Source organism: Eurypyga helias, unplaced genomic scaffold, assembly GCF_000690775.1.
Source record: "Eurypyga helias isolate BGI_N326 unplaced genomic scaffold, ASM69077v1 scaffold10433, whole genome shotgun sequence".
NCBI classification, from domain to species: Eukaryota; Metazoa; Chordata; class Aves; order Eurypygiformes; family Eurypygidae; genus Eurypyga; species Eurypyga helias.
Window position 1 is genome coordinate 38,777 of NW_010240530.1, and position 22,457 is coordinate 61,233.

The 22,457-nt window shown below is 44.8% G+C and overlaps 1 long non-coding RNA gene across 1 annotated transcript in view; it reads left to right on the top strand.

The window, feature by feature from the left end:
• The window catches only part of LOC104507247, a 58,545-nt gene extending 36,347 nt beyond the window's left edge, over positions 1-22,198 (top strand). Inside the window, exons 4-7 of the long non-coding RNA XR_727868.1 lie at positions 3,238-3,296; positions 19,087-19,189; positions 20,101-20,224; positions 22,071-22,198. This is a non-coding gene — a long non-coding RNA (uncharacterized LOC104507247). The remainder of the gene's footprint in view (positions 1-3,237; positions 3,297-19,086; positions 19,190-20,100; positions 20,225-22,070) is intronic.
• Positions 22,199-22,457: the final 259 nt, after the last annotated feature.

Consider the following 22,457-nt stretch of genomic DNA (forward strand, 5'->3'; position numbering starts at 1 on the left):
CCTGTGCTCCAAGATGAATGTCCAAGAATGAGAATAAAGGGTGAATTTTTCAAAGATACTTGCCTGAACATGGAATCAAATTTCCAGTTGCAAAAGTGACCTGGATAATGAGAAACTTAAGTGTTTGACTAGAGAGTTCAGTGAAGCCTCATGTAGATCCTTACCCTTCACTTCACCTCAAGCAGTTCAGATTGCACAAATAGCACATCATGATCCCACATGGAGGTGTTAGCACAGGTCCCAAAAACCAGATGCTGTGTAGCACAGAACACAGGTTTGGTCATGGTCAGTGAAGGTGCACCAGCTTTTTTGCTCAGTGCAGACCTACCAAAACTGCATTGAAAACCAACAACAAATCAAGTGCCAAAGCCACATCGGTCATGCAGGGCCTTCTGAAGCTTTGTTCTGTGAGAGGGATAGCAGGCGAAACATTCCCTGGGCATGGGGCAACCTGCCTTGGAGAACTGGGCAATGCATTCTTTAGGGGAAAAATGGACAGGTATGGAGCTGTGGAGGTGTTGAGATGAAGGACAGTAGATGGCATAAAGAGATTATGCAGCCTTTTATTGGCTATTTCTTCTCCTTGGATCATGCTGATTCAGACATGTATCTGCAGGTCCCCTGTAGGCATCCAGTATTGAGGCTCAGGCTACTTCTTGGAGCACCAGCAGGTTGTCCCACAGGTGATGGCCACCTCTAGGAGCCTGTGGCAGTGGCATATCACTGTGTCAGCACATGCTTCAGCCTTGCCACCTTGAGGGTGTTAATGTAGGTCTCCAGGCAGGGATTAGACCTCTATGCTCTGAGGGAATGGCAGCAGACATGTCCATTGCACCAACTGGGAGATCTTTACACCTCATCCTGCCTTGTGCCCAACCACCTGGTGCCTCCTCAAGTCCTTCCCCAGACCTCAATTAAATCTCACATTTCCTATTTGGAGAGGAGCCCTGTATCCTTGCAGGCCTGACAGGTGGGCTGGTGTATCCTTGCTCTGTAAAGCTGGTGTGGCTGCTGAGAGCCCCTAGAGCTCGCTCTCACGTCCTGATTCCCACCTGCTGGCCCAGATCAGTATATATCCATGATGAGGAAGAACTATTGAAAATAAAGGGGTTTGGTCATAATGAATAGGGAGGACTTTTCTAATTTGTACCTCTTCCCCCCAAGGGAATAAATAGTTGTTGAAAAAACTAACTGTGTTCCCTTAAGCAAGTAGAGCGAAGCAGGAATTCATCTCTCTTCTTGACTTTTTTTATTGCCACTGGAGTTGCATACCTGTAACATGCCATCTAAACATAAATCTGTCAGGAACAACAAATGCTGCCATAGCCCTTAAGCAACAGTACAGAACTAATCTGTCAACAAGCTTTGGAGCTACAAACCTGTGGTAATGTTCAACATCAAAGGCATCCCTTCCTCATCCCCTTCACTGTGTCCGCAGACTGGGAGCAAGTGTTAGTCTACATTTGGGAGGCATGAAAGGCCCAGATCTGCCACTGCCCATGTTGGGGCTGGCAGTGAGAGTGTGGGACCTGGACCTGCCCCTCTCCACCCCACCATACATGCAGGTTGGGACCAGCCATCTGACACTGTGCCAAGGCTATTCCAGATACTTGCTGTCCTTTGCAGTGGACTGGCAGGGAGCTAAGTCATTGACTTCAGGCTCGGGCCTCTCATCCACATTCTTTTTGCTGAGGTGTCCTTCAGTCCCTTCTTTGTTGACCACCTGGGTCTGACGAACACTGAGGGACAGTGTGATCTTGTGGCTAGCAGCTGAGAGCGAAGAAGGTTTGATGTGTACAAGGCGCAGAGCCTGCAGCCCTGCTTACCCTTGAAAGTTGGAAAACAGATGTTAAGATGTAAGCTATAATGATAAAACCCTCTAAAGCTCAGAGGAGAGAGAGATCTGTTGGGGAGGAAGGGAGTTGTGGTACAAGCAGGTGAGAGCTGGGACATCAGGAAAGCTATGGATAACTTTGAGGGACTATCCAAGGAAGCCAGAAGAAAAGATGTGGTGAGGGATAGAGAAGTACCTGGGGCAGAAGTGTTTGACCACCGACAGCTGGGCTCCCATCACTTCCCAGGTTCACCTGCAGCAGCGGCAGGTCACAACGCAGAGTGTGGCTGCTGCTGCACCATGCGTGATTCAGCAGCTCCTGCTGAGCCCCTGCCCATGTCCCCCTATGGCCCCTAACCTGGCTTAGCCGGGGAGCTTACTCATGAGCTGGTGCACATGCCTGGTGGCCCTTGTCCACAGGGTGCCATCCCTGCCACTGCAGCATCATGGTAATGTATATCATCTGACACATGCTAGCCCATCATGCAACATTGGTCAGGATAGCCTGAGAGAACCTCGCCATTGGGCAGCATGTGAGACCTGTTCGGTTCAGCTTTCTTCTCTGTCCCTTTCTCTCTGTTAACACAGAGACTCTGCACATGCTTTTTCTCTAACTGCAGCATAACCCGTTTCCCTGGAGCCTCCTGTGGGTACCTCTGGGGTAATAACGGGAACACGCTTGCCGTACACAATGCTCGCTGTCGCCTGAGCAGCTACTCACCGCTCTGTGGTGCCTCTGGCCAGTGTTGTCTACATAACAGCTCCAAAGAGAGTCTCTGAAAGTAGCATCCAGCCCATCTCAATCTTCCTGCCAGCTGGTGCTTCTAGCAGGTGAGAAGGAAAGAGGCAGGCAGTGGAGGAAAGGAAGAGTTTGGCTGGCTGCTTGAAGACCCAGGCCAAAAATAGAGCTGGAATGCTGATGTTGCAGGTGCCTGGTTAAAGCAAAGTGAAGAGTAAATACGTGCGTAAAGCCTTTAATTTTTTCCATTCATCACAATGCACTTTTTATTTTTGACCTTAGCCTCAACAATGGTGCCAGACGTGTTCTGTGATTTCTCCCCTTTTCCCCTCCAGATGTCCAAATGGATTCTTCGGACAGAGGTGTTTGGAGAAACTGCCTTTGCGATTGTACATGCCAGATCCTAAGCAAAGTATGTTTGAAGACAAAAAATGCACCACACTACTTAAAACCTCCTGGGCACAGCGGTGGATGTAGAGTGGTCTAGTCAGGGATGGCTCTTGGTGTCAGCTTTGGGCTAGGGCTTAGGGATGCAGGTAAGGGTGAAGGCTGAAAGCAGACAGATAGGAGTCATGGAAGGGATCGGAAGGGGCCTCAGTTTGGTATGTTTGGGTGTCATTTTGCTATCTTGTTTCTCTCTTTCTGGTTTTCTTTCTTCCGGTAGGTGTCCGATCGAATTCACAGGAGACCGGTGTCAGCATTTCGCAATGGTCAGCTTCTCCAGTATGTCTCTTTCTACTTCTCTCTCTCCCTGGTTATTGTAGCTCTGTGTCGTGTCCTTAAAGCAGGTTCTTCTGTTCTCCAAGAGCTCTCTTCCTGTCTTGTGCGCTCCCAGCTCTGCTTGGCTGTCAGAGGAGCTGTGATCGTGTCCAAGAGGAGAATCTGGGCTCTTGTTTTCTCCCCATTTGTTAGAATGGGTTTTGCTTTCATTTTTGATTGAACTTGATGTTGCTTGCTCTTTTCATGCAAAATGCAAATAAGGCACAAGGTTATGTGGTGTGTTGTGTGAGAACAGTCTGCATGATAAGCTGAATCTGTGAGCATTACTGTCTCAAGATAGACTATGTTGTGCAGTGCAAGAGATGTACATTTTTCCCATGACTCTCGCAAGTGGGTGTGTGAGTCTTTCTGTATCAACTGAGCAAATCACAGAGAAGGCTGTAATGAAATTTCCCCTGACATGAGGTTTTGATTCTGTTTCCAGAAGCTAAACAAAACATCAGTTGCTGTTCAGGTGAGATGGTTGGAGGCTGGCTGGAATTCAGATCCTGGAGCACGCTCAGAGGGCTGGACAGGACACACATGCATGCCTGGAGCCCCAGGTCACGCTGGTGGCTATCACTGTCTCAGGGTTTCCCACACCTCGGTGCCATGCAAGGTTACTGGCTAAATCTACCTTGCATATCGGGTTGTGTCTAACTACAGTGACTGACCCTTTAACTTCGTATTCAGTGGGTGAATATGACCCACTGACCCTAGAGCCCTTGGACTTAGTGCTTCCTGGTTTTTAGTTTCCAGTTTCTACAGGCTGTAGGTCTCCAGAGATGAATTGCTTATAGACATCATTAGCTCATTTTGTTCAAGGCAGATAATTTTTCCAGGTCCATATTCAGGTATGTCCCAGCATCAGTGGGATCCTGGTCTGGGCAAGGACTGACCTGAAAGGAAATGCAGGTACAGCACAGGAAATTGGCCACAGTGACCCTCTGTGTGACTCCATGTTGGCCATTTGGACCATCACAAATGGTGGTTTAAAAAAAAAAAAAAAAGAGAAGTCTTTTTAGAAAGAGCCGTGGAAAAGGCTTTAATTATCAGGAACCAGGGGAGAAATCTCTCCATGATGACGCCTTGATTTCCCATTACTCTACAAGAAATCCTGCAGTCTTCATCCTGAACTGGCAATAACAGAAGTCTCATTAGCAGGAGTCTCATTAGCACGTGCTAGTAGCTGGCAAGTGCTCACAGGAGACTACTTTCTACAGAGTATACAGACAAGATGCAAATGGGCTTTGCAAGGCCCTTGGGACAGCTTGATGTTTTTACATTGCCTTTTGTTCCAAATTGGCTTCCACTGACTTAATTTTTTGGACTAAAACATCCAAGTAAGCTCTTTTTAAAATGACAAAACAAAATGTTCTGTTTTGATCTTTAACCTGATGCAATAGGGTTTCCTTTCTGCTTTTAAACCCACGTGGCAGGGACCCCAGCTGCAGACAGCAGTGGGACGCTCACCTGATGAAACTGATTTCTACCATGTTTCACGAAGTGGTGTCCAAAAGACATTATTGCTACCATGCTGCAAAGCCGAAACGGGTGAAAATGAGTTTCATATCAAGACAACGCATTTTCAGAACATTAATGGCAAGACTAAAGAGCGTGTGATTTTTCCCCAGCCTGTAGAATCCAGCTTTTTATGGGAATGAGATTTGTTTAAATTTTATTCATGTGCTAGAGGAACAATGCCAGCTTTAAAAATGACACGTGTACATATCCTTACCTCAATTCTGCTTTAACCACAAGGTAATAAGGTAAAAACCACTTAACAATCCAGTTTGCCTGTCTGAACTTGGATAAAAATAATCTAAGAAGGTGATTCATATGTGTTTATAGCTGTTTACACTTTCAGGTCACAGTTGGGCAATATACATAGCAGCACCACTGCAGAAAAGCATGCACTGAACTTGCTGTTCTGAATAGGAAAGGCATTTCACTCGAGTCAGGACTGTGCAAGTGCTTACTTTCCACTTTAATCAATAATTAGGGCACGGTAGAAGTTGCTGTTGCCCTCTAATTTGCTCAGTGCTTCATCCCATATGGGTTCTGACAGGTCAAAAACTGAAACAGATTAAATGAGGTTCAGGCATTTCCATTGGAAATAAAAAAGCTCTGTCCTGATTCACGTTTTGAAAACATTGCCAGCACCTGACAAATGCTTAAATAGGAAACAATGAAACCTGCACTGATGATGTCTTAAATGCATTTGGGGTATTTTAGGTTTTCAGTCCTAGATCAGAGCCTTTATATTCTTTAACATAAATATTAATTGTTGCAATATAGCTTTTCATAGATATGTCCCAGGGCTGAGTGAGTCTCAGCAGAGTGAACTAAATTTAAGATGCTGTTCTGAAAAGATATGGCAGACACTTTGCTGAATTTGGGCCACTGATGGAGATGGTGCATCATCCCAGCATCATGCCAGATGTTATGTATCTTCTGGGAGCAACTTCCTATCTCACCAGTTTAAACCTTTAGTCAGATTTTGCTCAGGTAAAACGCCCCATGTTCTCTGGGAGTTCAGGCTATTTTTGTCTATTTGACAGGTAGCTCTGGAGGTTTGTTTTTCTCTGATTGTCTGAAATACCTGCTAGACCACTGCAATTATGCAGATAGAAATTTAGATAGTTTTTCTCACCTGTGGTGTTTCTGTGTTGCTGTTTCAACCATATGACCAAGTGCCACCTGCCAGAACTTCTGGATATATACCCTACTTCTTGAAGACGAAATATTAAAGATACGGGGATCTTTTACGTCATGCTGACACTGTTCGTATTTTCTAACAGATTGGTACAGAGGTACTCACTAGGAATTGTACTATTGGGCTACCTCAGAGACTTCCCAGTCTGTCCCGGCTCAGCCCTTTTTTGGATGAATAACATTTGCTTTTGGTAGGAATTTGCAACAGCAGAATTCAAGCAAGTATCTCAGTGGTTGGTTCCTATCTGCTTATAAAAAGTTTACATTTTATTTTGCTTGCATTGTTATGCAGATGCAATGGCAAATATGTTAGGATAGTGGAGAAAAAAGCGAAGCATGCTAAAACCAGCTACTTGTCTGAGAAAATGGATGCACAGTGCAAACAGGTGACATTACTCTGGCCTAGCAAGGTGCCCCTTCTACGCAGAGCTCTGGTACCCGACTGGGTCAGCTCTCTGAGCCTGCCTTTACGCTAAGCCTGCCTTAGTCTGAGTCACCCTGATGGTCTGTCTTCTAGCAAGTCTCATACCGTAAGGACATCGAAGGCAGCATGTTTATTTTGGACAGCAGTGGTGAGGTGTGTGTAGACAGTTGGCTACCATCAGGCGGGAGATGCACAGTTATTTGCTGAATAGAAGCAACACAGATGAGGGCCTTTGAGATGTTGGCGCGTTCTAATGCCACATTCAGTAAGTATGGGCAGAGTCTCACAGGGAAGCTTAAAAGCTTTATCCTGTTTATCATAGATCAGTTTTAGGACAGTATGACAGATGGTTTCTCACATTCCTCAGAACAGGAAACCTACCAGTGGAGGGAAGGAAGGAAGGAGGCATGTCAGAGCAAACAGCTGCTCATTCACTGAGATTAAAATAGTTGAAAGGTACATACCTGAGAAGAAAAAGATGTCCTGACTTAATATGTGCTGACTGAAGCCTGGTTAGACCCCTTTTATTGGTGTGAAATTTCACTGACCTCAGTTTGTCTCTGAGCATGCTCCTCCATCCATGCATACATAAGGAATTGGCTGATGGATCAAGGTTAGAAGATCATATTGTCTAGCCTTTAACTAACCTGTAAGAGAAAAGCCTTAAAGAGACTGTACAGTGTAACTGAGGGACATTAAATAAATATTTAATTCAGTTTTCATTTAGGCGGTGAACAGAGTGGATGCTGATTTTCTGTGATTGGTATATAAAACAGAGGAATGCCCTGGTAGATGGGAATACAGAGAATTATTTCCATGAATGGTCATTAAATAACCTCATTAAAATGTTTTTCACATCAAGGTCTTAATATTTCTATGTCTCCATACGACTATAGTTGTAGCTAAAATTAATATATATACTGCATTGTACATATGATGGTAACGTCATATTGTCTGCTAGTTTCAGGAGTTAGATCTTACAGTTGTGATGTAACTCCGATAAAACCAGAGGGCTGGGAGATCCTAACTACAAACTGTGACCTAAAACAGGAATCCCTCCTGACTCTGGGCATGGGAAATGCAATGTGCAGGCAAGGAGCAACCAGCCTTACTGGCAGTCTGAGTTCATGTTACAAACTCATCTTCTGACCACTGTTCTCCATGCCCCACCTCTTTGCAGCAGTAGTGCGTCCAGACCCTCATTGTTTTTTCAGGGGGCTTTTAGACATCTGTCTTATAGGTTTGAGTCCAAATTCATACCTCAGGCTCCCTTCATAGTCACTGCAGAGGGTTTGGCACCCAAGATGAACATGTGGCTAATTGAACTCCAGTGCTGCCAGCAGGATGTCTCAGCCCCCAAAGATGCAGAGGGTGAGGAGTCAAAACTCATCAGTTTAGCTGTCAGATGTCTCTCCTGGAGCCCTGGTACAGGTACCTGCAGAGTCACAGATCACAGGTTTCTGTCTGGCTGTCCATGCACTAGTGAGAAGAGAAGTTTAACACACCAAGCTAAAGATCCACAGCCTTAATGAAGCCATAGCATTAGTAGCCAAGGACCATTTTGCCTTTGCAGCCAGATCTTCATCTCTGCTGGCACACATGGGTGAAAAGTTCAGCAGTATCACAGGAGAGTCAGGAAGTATTTCTAGTATGAGAGCTTCTGGTGGGTGCTGGCGACTCACCCAAATGACAGCTCTCTCCTTGATCCAGTTTCATTGGCACAACTGTGTCTTGCAGCTCTTTCCAGAAGACAGAACCATGTCCAAAATTATCCTTCCTTTTAAGAAAACTTTTTTTTTTTTTTTAAAGCTGTGCTGACACCTGTATTTCATAGCCTCCTGTTCTACATCAGTTCATGAACCAGCTGTATCATCTCTCTTCTACAAGAAACTTTTACAAACTCTGTAAAACCCTGCTGGAAGTTTACTAATAGATTGCCAGTCTTTGGGCTGGATGGTTGTAAAGGCTTTATAAAACACACTGGCAACAATTTCACTCCTTGCAGGGCCAAGATACTGAGAGTTAAACATCATGAGTGGGAACATTTATACCTTGCCTAAGTCTGTACATTGGGATTCTTTCCACTTGTGATATATGGAATAATTCAGAAATTTGGGATGAAGTTTTATATTTATGCTTGTCTCTTGCCTGTGGAATCTGAAATTTCATCTTAACATTCCTATTTATTCATCTCCCAAAATAATTGTCACTGACCTCGAGGACAAATGTCATAACATTCATCTTCTTGTTTAGTGAAACATTTTCATTTTCTACTATGTTACCTAATTAAAGTTGAAGTCTGTACCCTGCCTGTAAACATCCTGGAATAGAGCTGACATTCACATACAGTGTAATCTAGCATATTCTCCATTTTTACTCCACATATCATTTTTGGTTTCTTTACAAATTGAATTTTAATTCATAGTTGGATTCTTCCTACTGGTCTGATTTGGAAGCAGCATTTTCTGCTTTCCATTGGAAGAGCAGGCTTTATCTTCAACTTTGGGCTCCCCTAAGAGTCTGTTACTCAGGCATCAAATCCCTTTTTTGAAGGGGAGAAAAGCCACTCATTGTATGGTACTCAGCATACTCATCTGGAAACACGGAAGGGAAGAGCTTGGGCTGAGCAATCAGTCTTGCAGTCACAGACTATCTGGTCAATTCTGCTTGCAGTGGGCACTGATATGAAAGCATATCCGGAGTTCCCAGCTTGATATGTCTTCCAGGACCCCCTGACTGTAGCCATCAAAAATCTAGTGTGATGTGTTGGCTTCTGATTGATTTGCTGTGTGGCAGGACATTTCCTTGCAAAGACATTACAGATTCCTTCCAACAACAGATGATGAGCACAGATATTTCTGAAATGAGAACTACCATCTGTTCGTGGGCATCCACCACAACATCACGGGGAGCGACCTCTGTAATGATCTCTGCACCATGATTCCTGCCCTATTATAACACATTTCCTGTAGGTCAGATGTCTGGGTCGACCCATCAATCATTCTTTCCAAGGAAATTGCTTTCCAGCCAGAAGAGCATAAATGATTTCTACTTGGAGTGTCTATATCAGACTCTCTGGGCTGGAAACAGAATCACATGTTCCCACAGAGGCACACAAACTGGTTCCAACGCTACCAGCTAAACCATCATGGAAGCAAAGCAGTGTAGGTTTATTGGGCGAGAGGCTTCTTATTTTTCTGCGGGATGGTCCCATTCGTTCTGAAGTCACCAGGCTGCAGCCAGAGGAGTGCTGGTCATCCCCCTGACATGTAAAAGTGACCCTTCTGACAGGTGGGCTTTGAATGCTTGCTCCTCCCACTGAGGTGAAGTGTCCTTGTGAGCAGAGGGATAAATGTACCACTTCAACCTCTTCTGGGAAGGTCTAGATCTGCATTTCAGCTTCTCTGTTCACTTCACTTACTCGGCAGTAGTTTCCTACCTGTTGATTGTGATACAAAAATGATAAGTGGAAGAATACTTCCTTTTTTACCTCTCTTTCTGTTTTGTCCTTCACCTCTTACTCATCTGAACCATAAAAAAAAAAATCTTTAGCAGCATTTTAAATTCCACAAACATTCTGCAGCATCCTTTCAATGACATGATAACTGCTGACCACTTAATTACAGTGTAATGACTACACTGTGCTGTGTCTGGGCAATTACATGGCATTTGTGGTTTATCATAACAGGGTTATTCCTCTTCCCTGAAAGGCAGTACAGGTTACCCTTTGGGATCTCTTAAAATTAACTGCATACTAATCCACAGCACCTTGCTAATACCCTATTGTTATGTATCTGGACTCTCGAGGCCTACCAAGTTATTGATACAGTACTGGACAAGCTAGATGTCTGTGCAGTTTATGGAAAGTTTGCAGACTTTCTGTACTTGGAGATCTCACGTATTGCCCAGCCCTTAACACAAGCACAGTGTCTGTCCCCAGGATCACGGGACTGTCTTGCATTGCTCACTGTACCCTCTGGGGGAAGCCTGGACCAGGGTCCTGCAAGCATTACTCTTTTCAGTACAATTTATTATGATAATCTGTCTTGCTGGTCCTCAGATGTTAATTTTCCACTTTGTTTCATGCCTTGGAGCATGTGAACCAGGTAGTGCTCTGGGGGACCCAAGCGTGTTTGGGGGGAGTAATGCATGTGGTAACTACACATCTTAACGATGTTCTTGGGCAGCCTGAAGTCCACATGAGCACATCCCCAGTTTTCATAGCTGTTTGCTAAGGCTTTTGTCCTTCTTTATCATCCTATAAACCAGTTCAGTGAGAGCCATCTTGTCTGGAGCTCTTACTCCGATAAGGATATTTTAGATTAAATGTTTTTGTCTGTTTATCTTTTAAAACAAGTAAAATAAATTATAGAGAAAAACATAGTCACAAAGTCACTTCAGATTGAGTACGTGTAGGACTTTGTCTTCTGTCTGTCAGCGAGAATAAATCCACCACAACATTTATGACAGGGTACCCACCCTACTGGTAGCACCTAAATCCAGTTGAGTTTTTTCTTTCAGTCCACTTCACCTGATTGTCAACCTTTGGGGGACTTGAGTGTATGCATCATGACTCTTCAGCAAGCCCTGCTTTGAACAGCTGAGTGTTACCAATCGGCATGATGGGATACAACCTGAATTCCACGCATGTGTGCTGCAGCTGAGAGGGAGAATGTGAAAAGGAAACATTTTTATCATCTCTTTCATATTTTTCCCTTTTTGCCCTCCTCACCTCTCCCATGCTCACTGTCTTTCTCCATTGGACAGTCCTCTCTCATACATACAGTAGTTAGGTATTTCAACATTTCCAAGCTACTGGTCCAGTCTCCTTTGGGATCAACACAGAAGAGCCTAACTTAGCTTTTAGGTATGAAGAAGTAATGTAAATAAAGCAAATTAATGCATTAAAGAGGCCGGTAGATACTGTTTCCCTAACAATGATGGCTGCATTAGGAAGAATGGATTCTATCTTATGTCCAACATTTTCAGAAGGGTTCATCAGGTACAGTTAGAATAAGATTTTCCAAAAAAAATGTCCCCACTTCAGATAGTCTGGGAAGTCTCACAGCAGTTTAGGCTCCTCAGTCCTGGCTCCTTGACATGACCAGGGAGCATGTGTGAAATACAGACAGAAGGTTGATGATGTGAGAAAAAGAACATGCCCATTTCCTCAGCCTAGAGTTACGCCCTCAGTGCTATCTTATGGTAAATTATTGCATGGTAGCCTCTGGATATATTGCTTCCAATGGACCTTGTCCTCTGGAAGCTAGAGAGTACTGGTGCATTCTGTCAGCACTTCTGGCATGTATGAGTTTGTCTTTACAGATGGTACTCATCCATTCAGTCGTAGCTATCCCAGAGGCTCCCTCTGCCACTAGCCTGGGATACAATACACCTCCCCATTGTAACCACCTCTATCAGCAGAGAGTGAATCACTGTCTGGAGGAGCTGGAGGACTCACAGGAACCTCATGCTTCCCTCTGTACAGTTAATGGTTGCAGAGGGAACTGTTGCCCAAAGGTTTCTAGGCATCCCCAGAAGCCAAGTCTGCCAGACTGCCAGCCTGATTGAGAGAGTGAGCAAAATGCAGGTTGACTGCACTGTTGCAAGAGACAGTGCAGGTGCTACATGTCATGCTGAGTATCGTCTCCACGTAGCAGCAAATATAACCCAAAGCTTTTAAAGATTTATTACTTTTCCTGATCAAACTCAAAAAAGCAAAGGAGACTTCTTTCAAACAGTCAGAAATATCTTTTGCTCCAGACCAAAATAGATTGTTTTATCTAGTAGGAATTTTGATTTCTCAAACATGCTGGCTACCAAGCAGTGTATTGTGGATAAAAAACTGGCACACACTATGTGGTAAGCCATGTTTGTGAAGATGATACCCCTCTGCTGAATGCAGAATGATTACATTTTGAAGCAATGTTTTTCCCGGAGCTGGGGTCATCTTGTTAGCCTCTGGATTGCAACATGTTGAATAATTTTGAGCAGTCGCTTCTGCAAAGAAGAGACAAACACTACAAATCCCAGCCTAGTCTTGGTGTCTCCTCCTTCACTGTCCCAGCACAGAAGGCAATACCTGCCCAGGCTAGGAGGAGCTCCTGAGCAAGGGAATGAGAGTGGCTCCCTGTTCTGTGTGTTCAGGTATGGGTGATACAGAAGCAATGCCTGTAGCCTGAAATGATGATTAGAGAAGTGTTGAGTAGCCATGGATGCAAGATGCCGATGCATAGGCTGAGCTAAGGCTTCTTCTATCTTCAAAGTTACCATTGGGTTTGTAGGCATAAGCAGGCACTTACATTCCAGCTGCTGCATGATTGTATGGTTTCTCTGTTGCTCAGGGAACCTGTAGGTAAGATCCAGTGAGCCAGCTGGCTGTATCTGCTACATGGGGCTGGGGAGCCAAAAACCCCGGCAGTTCTAATGTGAGAGGGACAGTGGGAAGGCTAAAGTTCCTCCGGTCCTGCCCATCACCTCTGTTTGCACAGGCATTTCTGAATTTGCAAGAAAACGTGAATGTTTTGAATTGCATCCATTTGTAGCTGTAGATGTTGCAGCAAATCCTGGACAGAGAGGAAATATGGCAGTATAGGTAGTATGCAGCTGTCAAATGGATCAGTAGCGTAGTAGATCGGTGAAATGTAATGTATCTTTACGCGCATTTGTTATAATGTCAGGTGAAACCATGTGTGTTAAGGTAGCATGCCTTAGGAAAAGGTTAAGGCTAGATGTGATAATCACAAGGGTTAGGATGAATGTGTTCTGTCCACTTCTCTGCTGTCCACCACATTGTGTCCATGTCACTGCAACTTGTACAAAATGACTGTGAAACGCGTGGTAGAGTTTGCTGTTCATTTTGCACAAATGTGAGATGTGAAGCAGAGAGCAGCCAGGTTTTGTGTCCTTTAAATTATACAAAACCTAAAAAAAAATGCAACCCCACCCACTCCCATCCTCCCAAAAAAAGACCCCAAGCATCAGCATTGATTTGAAGAGAAGAACCTGCTTTAGAAAACGTGTTTACATGTTCCATAATGATTAGTTCTAATTTCCCCCCTGCCTAAATTTTGAACAGCATTGCAAAAGAAAGTCAGTATTTCTATGCAGTACCAAAAGCAGTTCCTCTGGAAAATACAGTAAGTAAATCTGGACATCTCCAAGCTGCGAATAATCTTGTGTGCATGGTGATTTGGAACAGCAGACCTCACTTTCGTGTACGTGATAAGTATGGAAAACTTTAATGTTTATTTAAGAAAAACGTGAGGCCTGTACCAGAAAAATTCCTAAAATCAAGGATACCTGTTTTGGATAACTACGTTGTTGATGCGTTAGGTATATGACGTTGCTTAGCACGACCTCTGCAAGATGAACTGCAATCTTACTGGCAATGAATATGAATCTGAAAGCAGATGCTCCAACCTGTGCTTATTTCAGCATGCTTGTTGTTTCTAAAACAATGCAGAACCACAGCGGGAATGAAATTTTGAAGCTCACAGGCAAACTTGCAGTGCAATTTGCACTGTCAGATCTGCCACGGGTTCATTGCCTTGACCGAGCAACTAATCCCTCGCAGCATTGGTGGTTCAGCTGCAGAACCGTACCACCAAGAGCGGTGCTCACACAAGGACACGCTGACAGGTGGCTGACAGGCAATGCTGCCAGACGATGCTGTGCATCCAAGACCAGGCTGTAGGTCGCGGCAGCAGAATCGTGCTGGTGGGCCCCGTGCAAGCACCTGCACATCTGCCCAGCATGGGCAGAGGGGCGTGGGATGTAAATGAGTGGTTTTTACCAGGTTCGTGCAGGCACTGTGTCCTTTGACCTGACAGGAGTTGTCTCAGAACAAGTGTACCTTTTTTTTTCTCCTTCCCTTTTTTTTTTTTTTTATTTCTGCTTAACCTGTGAATTCCATATCAGGTACTAACAAACATGGCTCATGTCAAAAGAATTCATAATTAACTAAAAGAATTCATAATTAACTTCCACTGCAATTTGTTTGGGTCTCTCTTTACATAAGATATAAGCTCTGGTGGGAATTTGAAATGCTCTGAAGCATACACTGTCTTCTGTGCAACTACTGCTGAGCCTACAGAAAAGCTAACCTGCTGTAACTGCACAGTGTGTGTGTTTGTATATTAGAGATCTCTGACAGACTTGTTTTTCTTTTTCTCTTTCTCTTCCTTGTCTTCTTTCTGCATTGGCAGAGCATCTTGGATTTGAATTAAAGGGTATGGAACAACCATTCATTTATTAATCAGAAGCCATTAAGAGCTGCCCACATTATATTTATGGCTTTAATGGGATGATTAAAAAATCAGCTGTTCTGTTCTCTTCCCTGGCACCAAGATAGATGTTTGGATTGAAAGAAAACCCAAAACCAAACAAAACAAAGCAAACCACAAAATCTAAATGTAAACCTATGAAAATGCATGTGTATTTTTAGCAGCACTTTTTTCTTTGTTTCAAGCAGCAGCTTGGGGTGTGTGGCGTGACTGGGATGTTACAATTGCCATACATCTCCTCATTCAACATGCCTTTGTGTATTTTACCGAAAAGCTGGAGTTTGTGTCCATCCTAAAGGTTGCCAGCAGGCACCGTGTGGGAACTGGCAAGCATTCCAGGGACAGGAAGGCAAGCTTTAGGAAGATCAGGGCTTTTATAGAAATTGCCGTCCTAGATGCATCACCTCCACTGGATCCTGCAAAGGGTCAGGACAAGTTTTGCTGCTCCTCCTCCCAAAGGTTAGCAGCTTACGTTGGTTCTTGACCGGGAGGAAATTATTCCAAGAAAGGTGGCATGAGACAAGTTAGTCTAGAAAGCAATGAGCCCAGGGAAGTCAGTAGTCTCCCATGAGAGTGGAGGCTGTAATGCTGGGCATCATGGTGTCAAGCTGAAGTTTGGAAAAACACTTCAGTAACCTAATTCCTTTTAAAAATAGCCCCTTTGGGCATTTACATGCTCCTGCCCAATTGCTCATTATCATATTATTTTTCCTCCATTGTCCTCAGTCTGTTTTTAGAAATATGTCAAGTATCTATTGAGTAAGCACCTGGGAAATCAAATCCTCAGGGCTAGGTTTCCCTTGAGTGTACAGGCCAACCTCAGCAAGGTCTTGGTCAGATGACAGCGGAGAGATTTATCATTATCACTTAACTTAAAACCAGTGACACGGCAATGTCAACTAGAGCAGATCTTCACATGAAGATGCTTCAATCCCATTTGCTAGAGGTATGGGGACAATGATCTTTCACTTCTGGATCCTAAATTGTCTTCTCAGGTCCCTGAGCTGGAGGGACATGCACTAGCTGAGGCTGGAGAAACCTGTCTCCTCTGGTTTTGTATGCCTGATCCACTGGGATTGGGTGTGTATCCCCCAGCAGTTCCGCTCTGCTGCAGAAGATGTGTGGATTTTATGGTCAGGTGTTTCAGAGAAAGTGGTGCTGCTAATGCTAATACACTTAAATAAACTTTAAAATTGAGGATTTTTGACATCCCTTTTTTGTTGACCTTTTGTCCTTTTCCTCACCCATTCTCAATGTCATCACAGAACCGCACACATCCTGTTCCCAGTCTGCAGCTGTCTCTGTCATTCGTCTTTCACTTTCATGCGTTGCTGTGACACCCATGGCTGGACTGTGATTCTGTCGGCATCATGTGGCACCACGTGGTTTGTTCATAGTGTTTGATGATGTAGAGTGCCGATGCTGCTGATGAAGACTTGGTGTTTGTAGACCATAGAGACACAAATGGACAAGTCCTACTCCAGGATCCTACCTTCTCAAACACAAAATTGTAGTGTGCATTCTGTTATTTTCTTTCTGTCCCTGTTGAGATGGTTTTGTGCAACATGAATATACGGTGTTATCGAGCATCAACTTTAATGAGATGTTAGGAGCTAAGCTAAAGTACTATCAGCACATCATCTAATTTTTAGTTTTGCAGCAGTGACTCACACTTCACTGCTTCACATAGCAGAGCTGTCAGCTCGACAGAGAGGCTAAATCTGCATGTCTGATGAACCAACCATTCCTCATGCAATGCAGGAGAAGGTTCAGTACAGTCAGGCAGTCATGCCGGAGTCAGGGTCCCATACTGACATGATCCCCAGAACACAGGCTCTCATTTGAGCCTCGGGCAGAAAATTTTGTCATGTAGATAATAGATTAAATTAAAAAAAGACAGAGTTTTGATGGCTTTGCTCTTTCTCCCTTCTCCATGATTCAAAGGGAACGGTTGATGCTTGGAATAAAAGTCTTTGTAGCAAAAAACATAGATGGTGAAGAATATTTGAAAAAACTGGCCTGATGGATGAGTCCATGGTAAAAACAGACCTCCTGCCCAGCTTGTTTTGTTTTGCTAAAAGTAGTTTTTGCTGGGTAGTAGCAAAACTAACCCAAACCATTCTGTGATTCTATGAAAATTCTTGCCTGCTGCCATCCATAACCAGGACATGATCCTAGCTGTTTTTTCTGATTCTGATAAAATCTCTGAAACTCCTGTCTGAAGGCAAGAGCTTTACAGCTGGAATCCAGGTCCCAGAGGTGTGCAAGAGCAAGAAAACTTGTCTGCCATGGTTGTTGATGCCTGGAATAGGACATCTGTGCACCAGAAACATGTTGCTGAAAGAGGTGTTTCACCCCAGAGTGAGGTCTTTCCCCATGCCAGCCCCACCTAGTTCCTTGTAGTAAAAGACAAGGAAGGTAAGGTCAGCTGACACCCAAACCCTGCTCCACAGCCAGGTCCCAGGCCGAACAGGCTCAAGCTCTGAGGAGGAGCCGCTGGCTGGTGAAGCTGCTGCGGCACAGTAACTTTCACCCCAGGTGAGACCCGTGACTGCTCCTGGTCCACACCACTGTGGAGATGGAGTCTGGGCGGGTCTCAGCTGCCCACCTCTCTAGTGAATGGTGGGACATTGCCTTTCTGGCAACTCCACTGGCACCCTGAGCACCTCATGAAGCCAAAGGCCTGTGCACAAACAAAACGGGTGGAAGTGTATTTCTTTAAACTGCAGCTTTGCAGCACAGTCATGAAGCAAGGTCTGCTGGTTATGTTTTGCTTCTTCATGCCAGGGCTGTCATTCTCAGCCCCTGTTTAGCAAATCTTTCTTCATTCCCATTTTGAGAGTTAGAAAGAGATAAACATTTTCCCTAGCACTTCTTTTTTTCTTCCAAAACTGCTTTTTCCTTCCTAAAATGGTCTAAATACTCAGTTATCTGGAATGTTTCATTGCTTTCCCCTCACAGTTTTGCTAAATCTAGTCCCAGGGGTTTCTGGGACCAGACCTGTTTGTTTTCTGGTCTTGTATTTCATTGTTTGGTACCACAGGGGACATCATTTAGTCTATTCAAGGTATTCAGTGTGGCATGGTGAACCACGCCAAGCACAGCAACCATGGCATGAGTTTTATTTCCTAATCTATATGAAAAAATATTTTTGTAACTATTAAAGAAGGCACAAACCGCAATAACTTTTAACATTAACACATAGTGTAGGGACATGAGGAGATCATTCACTGATGCTGAACTACAGTGCTCATGGCAGCTGTGTACCGAATCCTTCCCTCAGTCATCCAGCTGGACAACCAGATTGCCCCTGCTGATCTCAGTGGAGATTGCTGGATGTCGCTAAGGAGAGCATCTGCTCTGGTGTAGCCACAGAGGAAGAGGTGTCCTTGCCATGCGATTGCTGTTGAGGTGTAGTTCAGTTACACTGAAAGCAACACCCCAGCATTTCCTTGGAGCTTTGATTAACATGAATGAATTACCTCACTTCCAACATGGTGTGAGTTTTTATGCAAGTGACTGAATTTTCTGGTTTGAAAGGTGATCCATGACAAGTTATGACATTTGAGAGAAACAGCAGCATGCTGCTTGAATTTTATGTGTGAATTGGAGTTACTTATCTCGTTCAATGGAATGAATCACTTCCTAGGGTTTCATTAAAAATCCGTAACTGTAATTGGTTGCTGTATGTTAATTGCTCCAGTCCCTTTTCTTTGTCTAACACTTTTCCACCCTCATTCTGCTTTTTGACTGTTTTAGGATGTCCCTTTCAGCACCTACATGCTTTGGGGCCTGTTGCTTGGTGGTTTCTAGCACACCTCCGAGCTCCAGGGCATGCAGCCGCTGCAAGGAAAAGGCATTCTGAGTCCGTCAGAGCAGAGAGCCTGTGATGAGAACATCACAGGGCATGCATGTACGTGGTGAGTGGGGAATGCTCGGGGACTTCCTATGTAGGCTACCAAGCTGCTGAGAAGGTGGGAATCTGCTGGAAGGGAGAGGAGAGTCATGGGCCTTTTTGGGATTAGTCACTGATTTATGCTGTGGGAAAAGAAGAGAAAGCGAGAAGTGTGTTAGAGTGCAGAAGGGGTAAGCGAGAGAGGGCAAAGATGCAGAGAGACAAAAGGAGTGGAAGTCTCTTGAGGGGTGAGTAGGGTTGGGCCAGCTGGTCTCAGGTTTTGGGCAACTATTAGAGATGGGCAGTGGATTGGTAGGAGGTCTGACCAAGCCCTGTTCTCCGTCTTACTCACACGCAGTGCTGGTTCCTGTGCAGCCGGAAGCATCCCTGGTGCTGGAGTCCATTTGTAACTGGTTTCTTTCTCTCCATTTGCAGAAGCCGAAGAGCTCTACCAGAAGAGAGTGTTAACCATCACAGGAATCTGTGTTGCCTTGCTTGTGGTGGGCATCGTCTGTGTCGTAGCTTATTGTAAAACCAAGTGAGTATGGATGGTTAACAGACATTAACTGGCCAGAGGTTACTGAGTGGTAGCGTTCATGCTTCACAGTTTCATGCTCTTCACCCAAATACTATTTTAAGGAGATATTGTGCTATTCCAAGGTCACATGAAGGAGGCCAGTGCAGCTATCTACCAGGCTGTGCCTGAACAGGATGTTTTCCTGGGACCATTTGCTCATCCCGTGAATCAGCATAATTTTGCCCAGCCAGGTGATGCTGTGTACTGAGAAAAGCTGCCCCCCAAGCCAGCAGCTCATCTCCTGACAGCAGAAGCACACAGGAGCTGTGGGCTCAGCTATGTACATTTGAGGGACTTTCAGAGTAATCTTGCTTGAGAGGCTTGGGGACATCTTTTTTGCCCAGCCTTCCCTTCCTGGACAGCACCTTCTTTGCTCCTTAGCCTGCACCTCACCCGAGTTCAGGCTGATGAGGGACACAGGGTGCCCTGTAGAGTGGATGCCCTGCCAGGGGCACAGATAGGCTTTGCCACTTTGTGCTTAATCCAGGGCAGGTCAAATGCCTTGCACCAAGGCCAAGCCAGGACCTGCTTCCCATTTTCCTTCTCCCCACTTTTCTCCTCCACTCCCAGCACCATGATGACCCTGGCTCCACTGCATTGTACTAGGCCTTGTCTTGTAAAAGAGGACCCGGGACCCAACTTCCCAAATTGCCCATGATGAGAAATACTGACCTTTTTCTAGAAAGAAACAGAGGTGGCAAATGTTGAATGCCTTGTTTCTTCCTGTTTGCAGCTTTCCACTAACACTGGTGAAACACTGAGTGTGCCTGAGACTTGCCTTCTGTATCATCTGCATCCCCCAGGTATCTACGAGGGTAGAGACCCCCAAGAGATAAGTCTTCCTAATAGACTTTTTCTTTTCTGTTTTAAAGGAAACAAAGAAAACAAATGCATAATAATTTACGGCAGAACATGTGCCCTGCCCATCAGAACAGGAGCCTTGCAAATGGGCCAAGCCATCCACGTTTGGATCCTGAGGAAATCCAAATGGCTGATGTAAGACTTTTTGTCTCCGTCTTCTTGTTGCTGAGTGCCTATTTTCCACCAGAGATTTGACGTGGATGCGTATGCTTACACACCTGTGTGGATGTTCGTGAGGAGCAAACCACTAACACTTGAGCAAAAAGATGTGATTCTGCATAGAAAGGTTTCCAAAACCAACATCTGAAGGGAAATGTGATTTTGCTTTGAAGCACAGGATGAGATTAGGGCACTTGGGACAGGCTTGTTTTGATTAATCAAGTGTGATCCTGTTTTCCTCTAAGAATTCCCAGTGTTTCCTGTTTATTAATCATCAAGCCCCATTTTGTGGCATGACAAATGTGATCGGTGTGGCGGTGGCCTGAGCCATGGTGGTGACCATCTTGTGCTGAAGCTTGTCATGGTCATCTCGTCAGCATGATGTTATCCCACCTGCCCATACCAAGAATTGTGTCCTGGTGGGTTCCGCTGTTACACCAGTGAGAGAGATCTAAGAATTTAGGACAGGATCTCGAAGGGCAGTTCAGCCACTCGTGTCTTCAGTCACGTGAGGTTTCCCTCAAACTCTGTGAACTCAATGGGATTGTCAATGTGCTTAAGTGCCTTGCTGATCAAGGCATTGAAAGGGGTCAGAAAAAGGCAGGGGATAGGCAGAGCCAAATGGAAAGAAATACTGATCAGTTACAAGCTCTGTTAGGTCACCTCTTGGATGTTAAAATTTAGCTAGGTTGAATCCCAGCCATTAAGGAAGAGGGAAAGGGAATTTCTAAGAACCACAGACATCTGGCCCCAAAGTACTGGCTCCCCCAGAGACCTTAGTGTCCCTGTGAAAAGCAGTGCTTCTTGTTAGATGAAGGAATATCTCAGCATAAATATTTGGATTACACCTGTTGTTTCTGTAGGACTCGTATCTCTGGCAGATCTCATGTGACTGTCTTTTGGCTGGTACTCTGTTGAGTGTATGTCGTGGTTTAGCCCCAGCCACCAAGCAAGTACCACACAGCTGCTCGCCCACCTCCCCCCTCCCCCATTAGGATGGTGGGGAGAATCGTAGGAGAAAGATAAGAGAACTTGTAGGTTGAGATAAGAACAGTTTAATAATTGAAAGTAAATTAAATAAAATAATGATACTACTACTAATAGTAATATTTAACAAAAATACTATTACTACTAGTAACAATGATATTAACATGTAATAAAAAGAAAGGAAAAAGGGAAGGAAACAGAATGATACAACTGCTCACCACCGGCTGACTTACACCCAGACAGTCGCTGAGCAGTGACTACTCTCCCAGCCACCTCCCTCAATTTATATGCTGAGCATGACCTTTGACAGCATGAAATGTCCCTCCAGTCAGCTGTCCAGGCTGTGTCCCCTCCCAACTTCTTGTAGAGAAGACACTGGGAATACAGGGGAAGTATCAGAAACTGGAAAAGTCCTTGACTTGGTACGAACATTCCTTAGCAACAACTAAAAACATTGGTGTGTTATCAATATTCTTCCCAACACATATCCAGAACATAGCCTCATACAAGCTAATGTGAGGAAAATTAACTCTGTCCCAACTAAAACCAGCACAGTGTATATCGTCCTGTAAGCAGAGAAGTTTTTCTGCCCAGTGGAACCACTGGTACCGCTGTCCTCTGGGGCACCCCTTGGCTCTTCATACCCTTCTGCAGTCCCCGTGCCACAGCCCTTTTCCACGGTTCCAAGTGCAGGGGCAGCAAAGCCTCCTTGTTGGTTTCTGTGGCGTGCAGAGCTGCTGTGTTCACACAGTCCTCATCTGATTTCACCAGAAATAACCAAGCCAGCCAAATTTGGCTGTAGCAGCTGATCTGTGTGATTCTTCATATTTTACAGTATATTTCTAAGAACGTTTCTGCCACCGAGCATGTGATCCGAAGGGAAACAGAGACAACCTTTTCAGGAAGTCACTCCTGCTCCCCATCTCATCACTGCTCCACAGCCACTCCAACGTCCAGCCAGAGGTGATGTATACCATTTTCCCCTGAACTCTCTCCTGCTGTTTGCCATAGGATGCTGTGAGATTCAAAGCCCATAAAAGGTTTTCCCTTCACCTCCCTTTCTGTTTTTACATGATGTTTGGCACTACACTGGCATACCGGCCATGTCAACACTGCAGGTCTTTGCTGGCACAGCTAGTTAGTGACAGGTGTGGAAAGGTGTGATCCTTGACCTGCAGCGAGGGGCCAGAAGGAACCAGCAGTGCTGACGTAGCTGAAAACT